Genomic DNA, 19016 nt, shown 5'->3' with positions numbered 1-19016 from the left:
ATATTTCACAATATTATAAAAATTAAAGGAGGAATTGAAGGTGAAAAGATGGGGAGAGTTGATAAAAGGCATTTTGTTTCATCAGGACAATGCTCCAGCACACAAGTCAGCTGTTGCAAGGGCCACAATTCATGAATGCGGCTTTAAATTGATAGAACACCTACCTTTTTCGCCAGATATGGCCCCATCAGACTATTATCTATTTGGAATTTTAAAGAGATACTTAAAAGGGAAGAAATGTGACTCTGATGATGATGTCATCAAGGCTGTTGAGGACTTCCTTGAGGGCCAAGTTGTTGAGTTCCATAAAAAGGGTGTAAAGGCCCTAAAAGAAAGATTTGAAAGGTGCATTCTGCTTCATGGAGATTATATCGAAAATGAATAGAAAATAAAGTTCCTCACTTTTGTCTTTGAGGCTGAGGCTCATAACTTGTCAAACAGCCCTTGTAATCAACAATGTTTCTTTTGCTGGAAAGGGGGGGGGGGGGGTTGAAATGTATGTATAGCCAAAACTTTTATGTTGTTTTCACCAGTTGTATTTTTCCTTCCAGTTCCTGGTCTAAAGATGCAACAAGAAATAAAAGGAAATCTCTCCAAAGTGAAGGAAATTCCTGCTTTAGACATGTGTGATTGAATCATTTGTCCCTATTGGGTAATCAATCCCTATGTTTTTATCTGATGACAGTGCCAAAATGCTTTATTTCACATTACTTTCTGCCACAGTGATAGTGATCACCAGGACAAAAAAAGAGGGATAAATCTCCACTGTGGGGACATAGATAACTGAAAAATGACTTTACCTTTAATATCCAGTACTAATGTAAAAAGCCAACACTACTTTAGGAAGTTTGATTCAAAGAATTTTTTATAGAAATATGTCATTACAAAGATTATGCGTCTGTGCTGGTTTCTTTTTAAATGCTGATCTGGGGCCAACAACCAGATCAGGTCCTCTGCTGCTGGCAGCTTACTTAATATTATGACTATCTAGCTGGTTGTGTATAAACCTTTGCTATCCACTCAGCTGTCTGTTATTTGACCAAATCACCATTCTTAACTATTACATACTTATCAATCTTTTTCTTGTTTCTTTTAGCAACCAAACAGATTCTGTGTTCTAAATTTTTTTTTTCTTACAGTCTTATGCAGTCTTTTTTCATCCTAAATGCAGTAACCTATAGCAAACAATCAGAATCCAATGCATACTTACCTAATTCCAGCTTTAGTTGCGGTAAATTACTACATTGAAAAAATAATTGTTTACTCGACCATACATTTAAGACCACAAATGTTTGCTGAACTGTAACAATCATCTCTATGAAAGAATTGTATTTTTTTTTAGTCGAGTGTACTGGATTTAGCTGAATTTTACCTTTCAACTGGTGTCGGCCTTTTTAAATCAGAAAATGATTGTATCAATGTGACCTTTCCTTTTATCAATGTATAGCAAACATTAGGAGTAAGGAATCTTTATAAAGCAAAGCATGTCATAAACTTTACAAACTAATTATATCTTATTCTTTAGATTAATTAGGTACTATGTACTAAGAGGTTCCTCTGAATTCCGAATGTGTTGTTGGTAAATGAGATTTATAGCGATTTTTACGTGTCCATTTACATCAGAAGATGTACCTGCCATAATTCCCATCTCTGTAACCTTGTTGCTGAGAATTTTGGGTGTTTCTGTGCACTTTTGTGTTCTTGCCTCTCTTGCGTTGCATCCTCCATGATAAAGTTTTCCAACTCCAGTCCTCAAGGGCAAGGACCTCTATTTCTATTAGACTTTATCAGTTATTTTTTAGGTATAGTTTACAAATAGTCAGAGGGTAACTGTTTATTTGATCATTCTGACTTGTATGTGTCCCTTGAGGAATGTAGTTGGACAGCCCTGATTCATAACATAAAATTTGTTATAATTTGTAATTGTATAAAATCAATCCGGTGAAGATGGTGGGAATTCCTCATATTGGCCACAACATGTTTACAGAACACTCTGTGGTTCTTTACATTTATGAATCTGCAGACCCCATTCCCAGTGGGACCTAAGCCTATTACACACAAGTATTTGATTTTGCACACAACGGATTAGTCCAATCAATCGTCGGTTGTCAGTACTAAAGCATATCACAAATTATATTGTGCTTTTCCCTGTCTGTAGAGCTAGGGATGATCTAAACCACAAGACAATTCTAAGGATGCTCCAATAGATGGGAGATCTGGTTCAGAATTGCTCGGGATTCCATACATGACTTGTTTACTTTCTATTGATATTTGCCAAAAAATCCAATCATTTCATTTGCAATCTAAGACCAATAAATCAGTCACTTACAATTGGTCTGCTGTACAGTTCAATTTGTTGTTCTGTAGTAAATCTTAGAAAACCAAAGGTAAAAAAGTTCACAAAATCTGGACACTGGAAGGTGGCAGTTACTATTGATACATAACACTGCTATTTTCACACATGTTTGTAAATGTGCCACAAAGTTTCAGGTTTATTAAAAAATAATGAAATGATTTATTATTCCTTTAAATACTGTTGGAGTTGTTTTCCTTATTGATCAGCGGAGGATACAGCTGTATGACAGACACATCATAAGCGATTTAGAATTATTCAGTACAACAGTACAAGAAATCAAACACTAAATTACAGTAGCCATGGCAACCAAACAGAATCCATTTGTACTGCACTAGCTTTAGCAAACTGAGAAATACACCAACATAGAGAGGACATGAAGCAGTACAGCGGCGGGTTTACAGTGTGGGTAGAGAAAGAAGTAGTACGGTGTAATGTTCATATACGAACGATGTCAGACATTGGAAATATTTATCGGCAAAACAGGATACCAGGATTGATTTAATAAAGTTTTCCAAGAACAGGAGAGATAGACTATGAAGGGAGAACCTGGGTGATCCGGATTACCTGTAAAGGATTTTTTTGTTTTTAAATATTTACTATTAGTTGACAAATGTTTTCACTCCTGGACCAGATTCAGTCCATTTTTGCTGGATCACCCAGGTTCTACATGGATAGTCTATCTTATTCAGTCTTTATCAGGATGCTTGGTAAAAGAATAGAGCTGTGCCATTTGTACATATTACATGACTCCCTGCATTATAAAAGAGTTGACATGGCTGGAATTTAGTTAGGTTGCTATGGGTTACATTATTTTGTACCTTTGTCCCCTCTTTATTGCAAACACAGTCATTTATATTCAGAGCGATTGTGCCCTCTGGTGGTTGACACAGTGAAAGGCAGACAGTAGGGTTTACAAGGGATTTGGTTTTAACCGTATAGCTTTTGAAAGTATGGTGACCACATAAGGATTCTCCACAATGTAGAATTATAAAATAATCTTGAGGGTACAACTTCACTATGAGCCAGCGAGAAGACAAAGACACAAACTACTTCACGAAATATCAAAATATTAACCCAATCACTATAATCTCATATATGATAAAACATACAAAAGAGGCCCTGTATTGTAAAATCTGTGCCCAAGACAAAAAAGGACAAGCTGAGGGAAAATTGCAGTTATTTTCAGTTGTGCTGAATAGTATTTTGAAAATAAATCTGAATACTTATTTTTGTGTTAAAGCTTCATAAATTCAGAAAACATTGACTATCATGGGGGAACCAGCAAACCTTAAATGGATTGATAAAATGTGTCAAATAAAAGTGATTTTAATAAATCAATACACTTGCTGGATCACCCAGGTTCACCCATGATAGTCTATTTTGGAGGGCTTTAATAAATCAGGTCCAATAAATGCTGCAGAAGCAGGAAAATCCTTACAGGTACAGTTTTCCATCCAGCATTACTGACATCATCAAGTCTCACTCCATATCTCCCAGGGTCAGCAATCAGATGCAGCAGAGCCTGACATCCCACACTGCAAATATACAGGTATGGAAAAACAGAGCAGAAGTGACTATATTTCAAAAGGACTTCAGGACAATAAGTCACACATGACACTTTTGGTTATAGAGTGAATATTTCCTTGTCTTCCAATTACTCTTTTCCCCTGTCACATGTACTTCTGATCAAGTGGCCATCCTGACACATTACACAGACATGGTCCACTGTTGTCAATATCTAGAAACCCCACCAAAAAACATGCAACCATCTGGACTGCCTGCTGGAGCCTTGGGGTTCCTCAAGGGGGTGTCTAAGTTGCCTGTAAAGAACATACCACCCACCTGTACCAGATCTATATAAACAAAGGACACATTAATAACCAACACAACATGTTAAGTCGGCACATGACCCCCCCACCCCCACCCCCAAGTATTATACACTTTCTGAAAGCTGCTCCTACAAAAGAATACAAAGAACAAAATAAACTTCTCCCCAAACTATGGGTACAATTTGAGCAGTATTTATGGCACGAAAAATCCAAACATGACCAATGGAGATTATCAATTTTTCAGATAAGTGTTATTCAGTCATTAGAATATCACTTCTGAATCTTCCTAATGCATTTCCACCAAAAAGAAAATTGCTGGAGGGGGGGGGGTGCTCCTGGGCGGGAACTGGGGTGCAAGCTGGGGCCAATCAGCCCGGTGAGCCTATTGGCCTGTCTGACTGAGACAGTTGGCCATGGCCCCTGGTGGTGGTGCTCCTGGCAGGGGCTGGATACTTGGCCAGTGGGCCTACTGGCCTGTCTGACCAAGATCAGACAGGTTCTGTTCTCTGTGGGTTAGCCTATGGCTTCCCACGGGTACTAGGCTGGGCATTTTTCTGAATAGAGAAACCCCCAGATAGAGAGATCTTTTCGCTCTCCCCAAACAATAGGTGCTCCTCGGCCTTTTGGCTAAGATCAAGTGTAGTATCTACCTTTGTCCTTAGGGTTCTCAAAGCATTTTAGGCTGCAACGGTGGAGAAAAAAATAGGTCCTGGTGAAGTACCCTCTGCTCAGCCTGGTAGGATTGTCAATTCAATTTGGCTTCACCTACTTGCTGCTATTGGGCTAGAGACTTAGCCCTCTCCAGGAACAAGACAGCAATCACCCCTTTCCCCCACCTTTGTGTCACTACCACGGTGGTGAGCATAAAACTGCCTTTATTAAGGCAACTGAGCTTAGAAGGCGAATCAACGAGGAGGCGACAAGAAGGGACAAGGAAGAAGACATCAAGGAAGCCAGAAGCCACAGCCCAAGCCGAGGCCCGAGGTGTCCATGACCGAAATTGCAGAGATGGCACCCAAGAAGGCAACAAAGACGAAGAAGAACATCCCCCCAGCCCAAGCCAGCGATGCAAGAAGAAAAAGTCCAGCCACCCCTGCTCCAGTGGGCCCTGCCCCAGCAGCAGCTGCAGCAGCCCCAACGGAGAACGGCAGAAGACCCCAGGCAGCCGACAAGGTTCAACCCTGGAACCCTGGGTGAAGCAAACTGTGATCCTGAAGCTGAAGGAGGTAGACGGCAGAATACCAGAGATGACAGCAGAGGTGTTCGGACGAAAGATGGTCCTGGAACAAGGATTCTCCAAGGCCGAGGCCCTTTCCATACAAGCCTTTATGCAAAGTATTTTCCATGTTACCTTCGTTTCATTACAGTTGTGTAGAACATATTGGGAAAAGGTGAGGGCAGCAGAGCCTGGATCCCCTTTCGGCAGGTTTACTGCCGATTCTCTGATTCAAAGGGAAGAAAGACAGGTCACGGTGTCCATGCATTCTGCACCTGAAAATTGGGCCTGACATGCAAGCTGTGAAAAGACGCCACTACAGGGGACCTTCTGCATATACCACAATGCATCAACCTCGGGCTGTGTCCAGGATCCTGCACTACGAAGACATGCCACGAACCTGCAGAAGATGCAGGAAAGCTGGCCATGTAAGAATTGCTCTGTTGCTTTTTTGCAGGCTCTGCCGTGCCACAAAACCAAAGAGTCCAACGACTGCCCGAGGACTAAGATCTGCAACCTCTGCGGAGAACAGGATAACCTGCATAGGGAGTGCCCCAAACAGACAAGGTCCTATGTGGGAGTACTCTGAGGCGCAGGAACAGCAGGCACCACCAGACGTGACAATAGGAATGGACCCCCTCCCAGAGGGAACAGAGGTGAGCATAGACCCCCAGATGCTTGAGGGAAACCTGCTCCCCCTGGCCCCTCCACCTTCTAGCCCTCGACCCCGGCCACCCAGCCCAAACCTCCCTCAGGTCCAATGGACCTGATCCCAAGCCCCAACCCACCCCCAGGTACCGCCCCCAAGCCCCCCTCCTCCCCTGGATCTGACCTCGGTTGAGTCTTTTCCCCCCTTCCCACTCCCTCAATGGTGGACACCACCAGTGTCCACAAGAGAAGGAAAAGGAAGCTCCCTCAAAGCCCTGCCGCAGACATGGACATGGACCTGTCCAAGAAGCAGCAGGCAAAGGAGGATAATGAGGAGGTCCAATCTCCTCCCCCACACCAGTTCACCAAGGACATGGCAGACGTGGTCAAGTACCTCTCCAACATGGACCACGACCCCAACCTCTTCCAGCCAACCTCAGACGAGGTACAGTTCTAGGAGCTGGTCGAGAAAAAAGGGGGAGCAGGCCCCCTCCCGGTTTAGGCAGTGCAAGTTCAGCTGAATAGTCACTTTTACTCGAATCACCATGGCTAAGATCTGAGTCTTATCCATCAATGTGAGGAGCATAAAGGACGCTTTCAGAAGACAGACTGCACTTAGCTTCGTGGACACCCCACCGGGAGATGTTGTCATGTTGCAGGAATGTGCCATCCCTGCCTCTAGGAGGTACAGTCATCTGTCCTCCCAGTGGACCAAGGGTTCCTCTTACTGGTATGGGGGTGGCGATTGCAAGTCAGCATGTGTAGCCATTCTGACCAGGGGTGGACTTTTCACACAGCTCCGTCATCATGGCAAAGTTGGACGTTACCTCCCGCCTTCTCAAGGAGATGGGGGAAGAAGCCTCCTTGAAGGACTTTGTGGGCTCTATTGGAAGTGGCTCATTGAATTACTACTGGTGCCACCTCAATGGCTTTGTCCGCTCAGGATTGACTTCACTTTCACATCAAGAGAGGTAAGGTGCAACAGCCACACCATGGTTCCCTGTTTCTTCTCGGACCACAGGGCTATTCTCTTTCAGGGTGGCCGCGGCGAGGGCTTTGGCCCGGGCCCAGGCTCCTGGAAGCTGAACTGTGCCCTGCTGGAAAAAGAAGAGCTGATGGAAGAACTGAGGGGTGAGTATGTCAAATGGACAAGAGGCACTTCACCAAGGTAAGTGAATAGTGGGAGTTTGTGAAAGTTAAGCTTTGAAGCTTCTTTCAAGCAAGGGGACGCCAACAGCTGTGTGCGAGGAAGAGGGAGTTCAAGCGACTGCAACATGAGCTGCAGTCCTCACAGGATCTCTACTACTGTGGCTGGGACGTTAGGCGAGACCTGGAAGAGACCAAGAAGCGCCTGAAACAGCACTTTGAGGAGGACGCCAAACGTATCATCTTCCGCTCCAAGGTGGAACATCTCTAGAAAGTTGAGCAATGTAATTCTTTCTTTTTCAGGGAACGCCACTCAGGTCACACCCCCCTTTGCCGAGCTTCGGACTCACTTGGAATGCACTGAAGAGTAAAGTCGGAGGTAATGGAAGTGGTAAATGACTTCTACCGGGCTGATTACTCTCCAAAAGAAACTGATGACGACGCTGCAAATAGGTTCCTGTCAGGTATCACTAATACTCCTGATCCTACAAGTGCAGCCTCCACCCATGCCCCTCTCACTTTGGAGGAGCTGTCCTCTGCCGCTAAACCTTTTAGGTGAGGTAGAAGCCTGGGATTCGATGGTCTCCCAGCATAACTATGTAGCGCTGTGGGACCTCGTCGCCCTTGACCTACTCGAGCTGTACAAGGAAAGGTGGTGAAGGGCAGAATGCCACCATCGCTGAGCGAAGGCATGATCACCATCTTGTACAAGGGGAGAAATGCGACCTCAAGAACTGGTGTCCCATCTCCCTCCTGAACGTGGATTACAAGATCCTCGCCAAGGTACTGGCCAACTAGCTAAAGAAGGTTATCGGAGACAGATCATCCACCCAGACTCCACTTACGGCATCCCAAGGCGCAGGATTGCGGATAGCCTCGCATTGGTCAGAGACATGGTTCACTACATCAAGGACCACAACATCCATGCCACTCTGGTCAGCCTTAACCAGGAGAAGGCCTTTAACTGTGTCTCCCATGGGCTCATACTTAGAGCCCTCCGTAAGTATGGGCTTGGTGAAATATGTTAACCTCATATGTTAACCTGATGTTCATATGTTAACCTGATGTACCTTGACATCCAGAGCACATCCATAGTGCTGGTGAACGGCTGGAAGACTGACCCCTTACCGGTCCTCTCCGGAGTCAGACAAGGCTGCCCTCTGTCACCTCTCCTTTTTGTTTGTTATATAGAGCTTTTTGCCAAGTGCATCAGACGGAATCCAGAGATCAGAGGGATCACTGCACCAGAGCGAGAAAGAAGGGAAGCAAAGTGCTCACTCTACATGGATGGTGCTCTGTGCGGATAGTCATTCCATCAACGTGCTCGTCCAGATCTGCGAAGACTTTGGCCGAGCTTCGGGGGCAAAAGTCAACCGCAGGAAGTCAGAAGCCATGCTCTTTGGAAATCGGTACCTGCTTTCCTCTGCGACCATCCCCTTCAACATCAAGCCAGACTTCATCAAGATCCTTGACGTTTGGTTTGGGAAGGAGGGAGCAGCCCTGAAGTCTTGGGAAGAGAGGCTGTCAAAAATGCGGCAAAAGTTCGGCCTCTGAAGCCTCAAAGACCTCACCATCGAAGGGAAAACACTGGTACTCCGCAGCAAAATCCTTCTGTGTTGCAGTAACCTAACCTCCTTGCACCAACACCTGCAGGGCCATCACGAGGGCGACATTCCACTTCATCTGGGGCTCGAAGATGGACTGAGTGAAGAAAGCGACGATGTTCAAGGAACATCAGAAGGGCGGCATAGGAGTTCCAGACATCGCAACGATGCTGGAAGTCTTCTTCGCCTGCAACACTGTAAGAAGGATGTTGGTGGACCAATCTTCAACTTCTGCAGGAAACTCCATATCATGTTTCTTCCTCCTCTCACTATGGAGGAGCCTGGGCTGGGACAAGTGGGACAGCTCCGTGCCTTATCAACTGGGACACCCCTTGGTTCTACTTGGACACCTTCAAGTTCATCAAGAAGAACGAGCTGCAAGGCGTCAAGCCGGACCTGTGGAAGCCGAAGACAATCTACAAGCAAATCCGTGGAAAGGACTCTATGGAACCTGTTCCAGGTAGGAACACAGTCACCTACAAAGTAACCTCGACAAACATTGGGTCCAAGAGACCTACTAACAGGCACAGGGACTTGGCCTGGATGGCAGTTCAAGGAGGACTACCCCTGAGAACTTTCATGCACTCCAGGAACCTATGTAGGTACAGGCACTGCCCTTTCTGCATCATCGAAGAGGAGACGGCTTTACATGTCTTCTGTCATTGTCCCTACGCCTAAGCCGTGTTGAAGACACTGGAACAGAAGCTGAGCCAATTCGTCCCGAAAACATCCATCACATACTGCGCTATGTTGTATGGTCTGTTCCACGGGGAATACATGGAAAAAGGAGTTGAAGGAGCTTGGAGGATTATGAACTATGTTTAGGACGCTATTTGGAGCGCATGGAAGCACCTTGTTCACCGAAGGGAGAGAATGTCCATCAAGGACTGCCGCAGACTGACCCTCAGTCTGCTCAGAGACTAGCAACTCATGGATTTTCCGGAAGAGGACGTCTGAGCGAACCCCCCCCCCCCCCCCCCCCCGCCCCCAAGCACTTCTTGTACAAAGTCACATGAACTCTAATAAAGCCCACAATGAGCTCTTTAGGATGGTTTAAGATGTTGTTAAAGTATTGTTGGCAATTTTGTTGGGGTTGTTTGCAGTATCACGCTGCAGTATGTAGGAATGTATGTATTTATTTGCGAGTATATTGTAGGGAATTGTAGTGTAGTGTTTTTTGCTCTGCATCGCAATTCAGTGCATGAATGTACCCTAACTGTATTGTATTTGAATATGTGAATAATAAAATATATTATTCAATCAAAAATAGGTGCGATTTAAGCAGAATTTATGGCCATTCCTGTTCATGAGATTGCAACAGTCACCAAACAGTATTCCTGATGGATGTGGGCTTTATCATGAAACTGTAGGCCAGGGGTGTCAAACTTTAGCTTTGGGAGCCAAACCTGGCCCCCAACGTCCTTTTTTTTGGCTCCCAAAGGAATCCTAAATATGATCTGCAACTGGCCAGCCGCTGCATTGAAATAGCGCCTCTACTAAAATCATAGTAGCATGATAGTAGCATCACTCGCGTCTATAGACCAGCGGGCCATTGGACTGTTTTATAGATGCAACTAATGCCGGGAATTGTAGTAGCAATGCTATTTCAACAAAGCAGGAGTTCCAGCGGCAGGCCACTCATAATTTTTAGCCCCGCAGAGGCCGTGTCTGGCATTTCCAGCACTCCTTCTTGGCGGCCCATGGCCTTGTATCATCTAGCGGTGTCTAAGGTTGTGCGTAGCCTGCTGTTATCCAAGTGATGCTGATCGTGATCACATCAAGGTTTTACATCTAATAGGAATGAAAAATTTACTCAATTTTTTCAATAAATTTCAAGGTTGAAATTGTCTTTGTCTAAGTTTTTAATTTTGGCCCACTGTGTGTATGAGTTTGACACCCCTGCTGTAGGCAATAGAAAAAAAAAAAATCTCAGAATTCTGCAATTCTCACCACTACCGCTAGGTGTCGGAATTGTTCAAGGCTTGAAGTTCCTTTAGGTAGCATTATTGGCACCTTGTCCAGTCTGTCGACTAAAGTTTCATTTTCCAAGAAACCCCAGTGCTTACTAGAAGTCTGTCCTGTGGTGGAAACACCAAATCACGATTGTGCGTGCGTGCGAGTATTGCTTCAGAGGTTCAAAAACAGGAACCAGTAGTAAATTGGAGATAAGCAACTGATGTATAAATTTAAATAATATATATTTAAAAATATAAAATACTGTTACGTTTGTTCAGGTTTTAATAGCTGCACATCAGCCACAGCTAAGGATGTCACACACAGGAATCATATCTGGGTACATTTCATAGATTTAAAGCCCAGCTAGCATCCTGTGTACACTGCAGTTACATAAGCTACATGTTTAGTGGGCTAAAAGTGCCATTCACAATGTGAAGGGCATTCAACTCACCTTTCCAAGACACCTGCTACTAACATGCATTGTGTTGTGCTTATGACTTTTGATGCAAGGTGATTTGGTCCAGTATTGTGTATAAGGCAGATCATTCAAATAAAAAGGCTGTCTCACTAGCACATTCACGTGCAACAAAATAGTGAATAGGCTTTGAAAGTGCAATTTCAATATGCTAAATTAATTTCAGGTGCAATAAAAAGAAAACAGCCACAGTGTAGAAAAGCATGTCCCCTGCCAGCAGCTGCAGAATGATCCTTGTTTTCTATGGGGAAGCTCTGGTATCTTTATAGGTCTGTCATCTCCCTACTTTGTTACAGTTAGTACTATTTCAAATCAGTGAAAAGCATGAACAGAAAGCAAAGGTCCACCATGGCAGCTGCTGGCAGGGGACAGGCTTTTCTAATCAAGCTGTGGCTGCTTCCGAAAAACAATATGTGAAACTTTACACATTTGTTGTTTTAATGCAGTAAAAACTGATATTTAACCTGTGGCTTGTTCATGCAGGGCAAAGCAACAGGTTTGCTTTAATGTCATCCCCATGCAGTTTGTTATACCCTCCACACATTTTCTATCTTGGGGTTAAAGGAAAATCAATGTGTAAACTCCAAGTCACTGAACTCTCCCATCTTCATGTAACAGTGCTGGGGACCTGAGAGGCAAATTACCAGCACTGTCATGGGGAAGGAATAGTGAGTCAGATGCTTCCCATACCCAGAAATACCAGGTATCTCACTTTATTTCCTGGTTAGTCGTTTAGAGAGAAGCCGCTGACCAACCAGGCAATTAGCATAATCAATAGGAGAACAGCTTTGGCAGCCACTGTATTAATGTCATGACAGGTTTCCTTTAAAAAACAAGGAGTGAATTTGCTGAACAGGAAGCATGATTCCTCCAACAATAGGTGTGCCCTAATTCAAAGTGCAGAGTGAGTGAAGACAATCTGACTGATCCAATTCCCTTCTATTTCCTGCTTGGGAATATTATCCTGGTGTATATGTATAGAAGTGGTCTGCCAGGTTTCTGTTGAACTGGTTATGTACCAGGTTAGGAAATGAGGAAGGAGGGGGTACCAGTGTTATAACTAAAGGCCATTAAGATTGCAATATAGGCGGTAATCCCTCCTGTTGAAAGTGCTATCTGTTGGCATCTGGCGGTCAAGCTGATCCGGCTTCAATACTGTTTGAACCACTGATCAAAAACAAGCGGATTGGGAGTTCAGACTTGATCTGCTGCATGCACGTACCATGCTGACACCTTAAAACTTGGAAGCAGCTACACTTTTTTAAAAAGTCAGCAATGATAGCTTTTAAATATTTAAATATAAAAGCTGAATCTGAAAATCTAAATGTTGACTTTTGTTGTGGCATCATCCAGGGGCAGAATGTACTTCCTGGGGATGCTGATTCATAAATGACACAGACTAGTAGTATCTGGTACCTGCAGATCCTGGCTGTGTTCACAAATATCTGATCAATTTCTGCTGAGGCCTCTCAATTGTGACTTGCTGCAAAGTTACAATGTACAACCTGAATATTTACCAACAGAGAAAATGCTTCTGCAGACTGGTTACATCATATCAGCCTAGAATGACTGGACTTCAAAGACAGCTTTGCATTGATAAAATCTGGATCATGTATATTATGGCTTGTCTGTCAAATTCTGCAGTGTCAACAACTCGTTAGGTTTGGTATACATGGGGATTTCTACTTGTATTTGAAATACTTTTACATTGAGCTGCTTTTGCATTAACTTTTACTTGTATGGGGAAAACATTTAACTGGCTAAGTAGACAAACCATAAGGGCCAATGAACTCCAGCTATTCCTAAACCCTGGCCTATATTTTTTAACCTAGAGAATAATTTAGGACAATGAGGAACCAACAAAAACACACCGGACACTGCTATTATTATTAGGTTTGGTGCAGCAAGGTGAATGTTTACCCAAACACTAATGTATACTGGGATATTACTATATACACCCAGCTGTTATTACTTGTGGTTGAGAAATAACAGGGCCTTTATTTATATATTTTCCTGAAAGCTTAGTCATGCCTTTATAAATGGCTGTGGAAAATGTACAGTAAGTTAGGCCAATCATCCTTCAATTTCCTGTTTAAACATCCACTGTAAACTCCATCAGAATAATGATTACCTAGCTTAACCTCTTCATGAAATGTGTGGTCTCAGCATTAATGAGCTGGATATTAACGACCCTCTCTTCTGTCCATTCAGAGCTTCTTCCTGCTTCCCTCAACCCCCCTTCTGACCATGACAGTACAGGACTGTTTGTATCATAATAGGGGGATGTCACAGCTCCATGAGACAGGATATAGAAGACTCAATGTCACCCACAGGCATTGGCCCAATGTACATTCACTCTTTAATGGCTAGTGATCTGCAGAATTTAAAGGTTCAGTCTTAAAAAGTCCACCTTTCAGCCAAAGACTATGTAGAGAGGGCACAATGATGGCAACAGTTCCCAAAAGATTGCCAAGCTATTTTCTCTAAAAAATTAAGTCACTAGTAAAATGGCTGCTTTACCCTTCACCAGCAACAGGTGCATGTAAAAAGAAGACAAGAGGGCTCAGGCCTTGTAAACACGAGTTTCAGCTTGTATTAGAGCTGTGTGTACTGCAATGCATTGTTTGCACTTTAAAGCAAGCCTTATGCAGTATTGAGATATTAAAAACTGATCATAGTAATGACTGTCACTTTGAACAAACTACTAGCGGGCTTCATTATGCTTCTGGAAAGCTTCCACACTACCTGAAACATTCTAAAAGTCTACTGAAGCAGCTTATACCTCAATAAGACCAGTTTCACATCCCCAAATTGCACTCAGAGGTCATGCTTGCACAGGCTTTAATTTGTAATCAATCAATGGGCTGTCTGAAACTTCTGAGCGGTAACCCTGAGTGTGGCTCGGGGGAAAAAAAAGGAAAAAAAACAGCTGATAGCTGTAACCCCGAGTCACACTCAGGGCAGCTAGAAAAAGAAAAAATAAAGACTTACCTGGTCCCACCTACGTCCTCCAGTGTCCTGCCTGTCCGATCCCATCCTCCTATTCATGAAGCAGTAAATCTGCCATTCATTCAAACATTGTCTGGTAGAGAATCTTCCAGGTCCATGTCTTTTAATGGCAGTAATTGATTTTGCACCAGGGAAAGTTTCAGTAAATGCCTGATTCACTGTTTTATAAATAGACCTTTATGTGTGATATCACACTATATAGATCTAAACAGGCGCTTCCAGGATACAGGCATACATCTTCATATGAGATGTTTAACCCTCACACACTGGTGCTCAAAGTTGTTTTAAAGGCTTTACCAAAACTACTTGAATCCTGCTAAAATTTTTAGAAAAAGATGCTGTACACAATTCTCTTAGGGCCTGTTTATATATTTTTACATATTGGTACACTGCAATGACAGTTATTCCAGCACCCAATGCATCTACATTGTAGCATATTGCTCAAAATGGAGCACGCACCATGTTTGGTTCATAGTGGTGTGTTAAGCACCCCATTCATGTAAATGGTCTGCCCTAAAGCAACACACAAAATTATTCTCTAAAATCTCATAGAGGCGTAACATCTTTGTGTATTTACAGAACTTGTTTTCAGTCTCAAATCTACAGCTTGCTATTAAAATAAACTTCAGCCTTACTTTCCATCTTTCACAGGTATACAGTTTTTTTCTAGTACTAAAATTACTTACCCTGATTTAACCGCACATTATGCACTTCTGCAACAAGTCCTTCTGAATGGAGGACGTCAGCATTATCTAACCCTTTCCTTGGCAGTCTGACTATCTCTGATTTTATTATTCATTGGATTTCTTACATGTAGCCTTTCCACAGCCTCTTCTTCTCAGTAAGCGATGTATAGCACCCTTTCAGACTCTCCCATCAGCCATAATCTGCCTGTGAAATAGAAAATATGGAAAAGCACAAATACCCAGTAATGTTGTCACTGGCTAAAAATAGATTTACACTTTTAACAGTTAATAAATGAGGAAGAAGGAACCAGAGAAGGCAAAATATAAGCAGATTAAACTTTAGCTTTAAATTTATACCTTGTAATTCTGCAATGATGGTCTTTCTTCTGACATGTATTTTTATGGTTTGAACTGATTTGAAAACTTCTAACTGGACTCCTGAGTTGTCACCATTGAACATTCAATTCTGGTCAAGAATATGACCATTATGATACACTATGGTACAGAAATCGACCATCATTCTCCAGAAATCAATCCAGAGCAATAATGTACAGCCAATATTGGAGCAAAAGCATGTAGACAGGAAGGGGCTCAAGTAGGCTGGTGAAAGTCCACAATTTTGAGATGGTAAAAAAAAGACTAAAAAAATGAAACTGTTTATGATATTACACAGCTTTTACAAACATGTTAGTGTCTGGGTCTACATAAAAAAAGAATACCTGGTGATTCTTTCTGTTATAAGAAGAAACAGTTTCCTACATGTGCCTCCACATTATCATCATGCCACAAGTGTCCATTATAAAGAGTACAAGTGACCAAATGCATGTACATTGTGCAGACACTGTCTTCTGCTATCTATGGCAAACATGTGCAGCAAATCCTGAACCTAACACATGTAAACAGGAAGTAGCTAGAGTAGATCACCAGCACCAAGATTCAAAAATGGATAAACAAGGTGAAAATGTATTGATAAATAAATGTTAGATGTTTGTGATATATTGTGTTTTAGTAAATGCTGTCCATTTAGGGTGTATATCTAGTATGAAGACAGGTTCGGATCTGCCTTGGGATTGAGGCTACCTATGACTGGCACCTTGCCATGCCCTTAAGCGCTCACACCACAATGCTGGTTATTAAACAACTAACATCCGAGAATTTGACAGTACTGTACTGCTTTTTGCTGTCTCCTTTTATTGTTATTGGGGCTGCTGTGGGTAGAAGCTACATGTAGCATCTCCTCCAAAGCACCAGTTTACTGGCATGAGGAAGCAGTAACCCCACTGCAACCTCACTACTAGTCTTAACAAAGCCTAGTGGATAAACAAAAGTTTACCCTTTAAAAGATTTTGACAAACCCTAGTAATACTTCCTTTAAAAGAAAACTTCACATTTAATAAATCCCCCAGGCCCCTGGATGCAACCTTTCTTGGACAAAACTTGTCTTCCTCCTCCTTTCAGCAATGGTTCCTTTGTTAAGGTCCTTGCCAATGGCGCAGCCCAACTCATACCGAAATGTGTATTCTGACAGAGACTACCCTATTACCACTAGGAATAAATAGGGCTGTAGCATACAATATGAAGAGAAACCAGAAAAGACTGTATTGGAAAGAAAGGTAAGTACTGTCCCAGGTGGGCTGCATTCAATGTAGTGAAAGTATTAATCACATTCAAAGTAAAGTTTAGTTTTCATTTAAAGGAGAACTGTCACTGCCACACTGCAAGATAACAGTTTGTTTTGCTTAGGAATGATGAGATGAATAATGAGCTCAATGTAATTCTTTGCCCCCGCAGACTTTTTCTACACTGCATGGCCTTGCAATAACAATGGGGCCATGTACAGTCAATGGAAAAGATACAGATCAGAAAATTTAAAATTTTCAGGCAGAGCATAAATGGTCATATTAGAGGATGAAACTAAGAAAAAAACGAGGAAAAGTACAAACAGCTACCTCTTACCAGTTAATGAATAAATCTGCACTGTGTTTTGTCTATTGTACAGCACCATTTGAGATGTTTAATAAAATTAATAATCCAGAAATTTAGACAACTAAAGATGTAATACTGTATTCTCAGTTGTATCTCTGTGTTTAAGTCCTCTCTATTTGTGCCTTAAAATGATGGGTTCATTTTAGGGCAGAAGGGAGGTGTGGAGAGCAGGAAGGGTTAGATATAGGTCTATTTAATTTATTTAAAAGACAAAAATAAAGTCCATCCTTGTATATCTGTAAATGTGCTGATTGTTTTTTTTTTTTCAAAACTGATTGTTTTTATATGTAAAATATTTTTTTTCCGTTCTTTACACTTTTACACATATTTCAATCTGACTGATACAGTAAGGGTAAATGGTAATAAAAAAAGAAAACATTTTACAAAGAAATAAAAAATATATGGGCTGTGGTATCAGTGTTAGAATATGCAAAGTTTCTGTTATTCAATGACTATTTCATACAAATAATCCAATTTTTGTGGCTACATTGAAATACAGTGACAGTGCAGCTGGTAATTTGTTTTGCCGCTCAGGCAGTGCATGAATTAAAAGGCATAAAACCATTGCAGGGGTTAATAAGGAGGGTGCAAGTCACCAAAGTTCTGACAGTACAAAGATAAATGTTTTCAGAGACTCTGGAAGCGTAAGGATTATTATTGAGTTGATCTTATGATACAGGGTTAATATTTAGTGTTCTGTAGTGCAAGGGATAGCCCAGAGACTTCACTCTTCTACAGTGGCTCTCTGTAATCCTTAGAGCAGTGCACGGGTTCTTACACTGATGCTGACTGTGCAGCGAATAATGTCTGGAGATGCTCTCGCAATGCAGGAGGTAATACAAAAAAAGTCTGGCAATGTAGGGGTTAAGACACTGGTATTGCTAGTGCATAGGTTAACACGTTAGATCCGACAGGGCAGGGGTTAATGCACATGTTCTGGAAGTTTACGGGTTAATTTAGTTTGGCAGTGCTAGAGCTAATACTTTACGTTTCCACAGCAGGCCGGCATTGGCAGACCAAGGATTAATTCGCGTCCGTGCAGGGTTAATTCCCTATCTCAGGGACAGATAAGGTTAATGCACCGGCTCTGGTAGTGTAGGGGTTAATACACACTTTTGGTACCCAGCCCGCTGTGCCTAGGTTGGCTTTGCCTGCTGCCACTGGTTGGGTACTCTGCGGCCGCGGAGGGGTTAAGAGCTCATTCCTGGAATTTTTGGAATCCAGAACCTGCAGGTCGGATCGTACCAAATGACAGACAGGTCTGCCGGGGGAGGGATGATCGAGAGCAACCTTCTCGGTGAATGGTTTGATCTTGCGGCCGGGTCTCCCCCTGTTAGGAGGAGAAGATGGTAGGTTCCGCTGGAAGCTCCAGAGTGAGCTGAGTGCAAGCTGCTACCTGCGGACGGAGAGGTGAGAGCGATCCCGGGGTGAGCGGAGGTCTGCGCCTGTGCAGGTGTGTGTGCGTGCGCGGGGTGACCGGGGGATCCCATCCTGTGCCTGGAATTGCGCATACACCACGCAGTGTGTGCCGTGTATGTACACTCCATATAGGCTGTGTTTACATGGGTGTCATGCATCCTATCCAGTGTGTGCTAGGTATATGTACGTGTGTATATATATATATATATATATATATATATATATATATATATAGATATATATTCTCCATTTACATTTTGTTTACATGAGTGGTATACATACTAAAAAGTGTGTGTTAGGTATATATCCCAAATATATTGTGTTGACATGGATCTCACATCCGCTATGGTGTGTGTACAGAATACATATACTCCTCATATATTTCGTGTTTACATGGATGTTGTACCCTACCTTTAGTGTGTGATATGATTGTGTTTCCTCAGTGTACATTGTGTCTCCTGTGTATTGTATGGAATATGTGAGCTGTTTATATTACGTTTTGCTGCTAACACACCTTATATGTTGCTGTTACTATGGATATGATACAATGTGTAATATCTGAGTCTGGTGTGTAATATGTAAAGTGTATCAAATTTATACAAGTACAATACACATAGCCAGTGCTGCCTGATGAAGTGGATGTGACACTTTGTGTACATATCAGAGCCCAGGCTGTGTTATATGAA

General features: G+C 42.6%; 1 protein-coding gene across 4 annotated transcripts in view; it reads left to right on the top strand.

Moving 5' to 3' along the window:
- Window positions 1-19016, top strand: part of CCDC120 (coiled-coil domain containing 120) — a 108306-nt gene that overhangs the window by 61854 nt on the left and 27436 nt on the right. Inside the window, exon 1 of one of the 4 annotated variants that reach the window (XM_072431766.1) lies at window positions 18098-18321. The exons of 1 other annotated variant lie outside the window; for it this stretch is intronic. The gene's annotated coding sequence lies outside the window, so the exon portion shown is untranslated. Of the gene's footprint in view, window positions 1-18097; window positions 18365-19016 lie in introns of those variants that run through there. 2 more of the 4 variants (XM_072431765.1, XM_072431763.1) reach the window with 2 other exon arrangements.

The sequence above is a fragment of the Pyxicephalus adspersus genome, chromosome Z (assembly GCF_032062135.1).
Source record: "Pyxicephalus adspersus chromosome Z, UCB_Pads_2.0, whole genome shotgun sequence".
Classification (NCBI taxonomy): Eukaryota; Metazoa; Chordata; class Amphibia; order Anura; family Pyxicephalidae; genus Pyxicephalus; species Pyxicephalus adspersus.
This window is presented reverse-complemented; position numbering and strand designations above follow the sequence as displayed.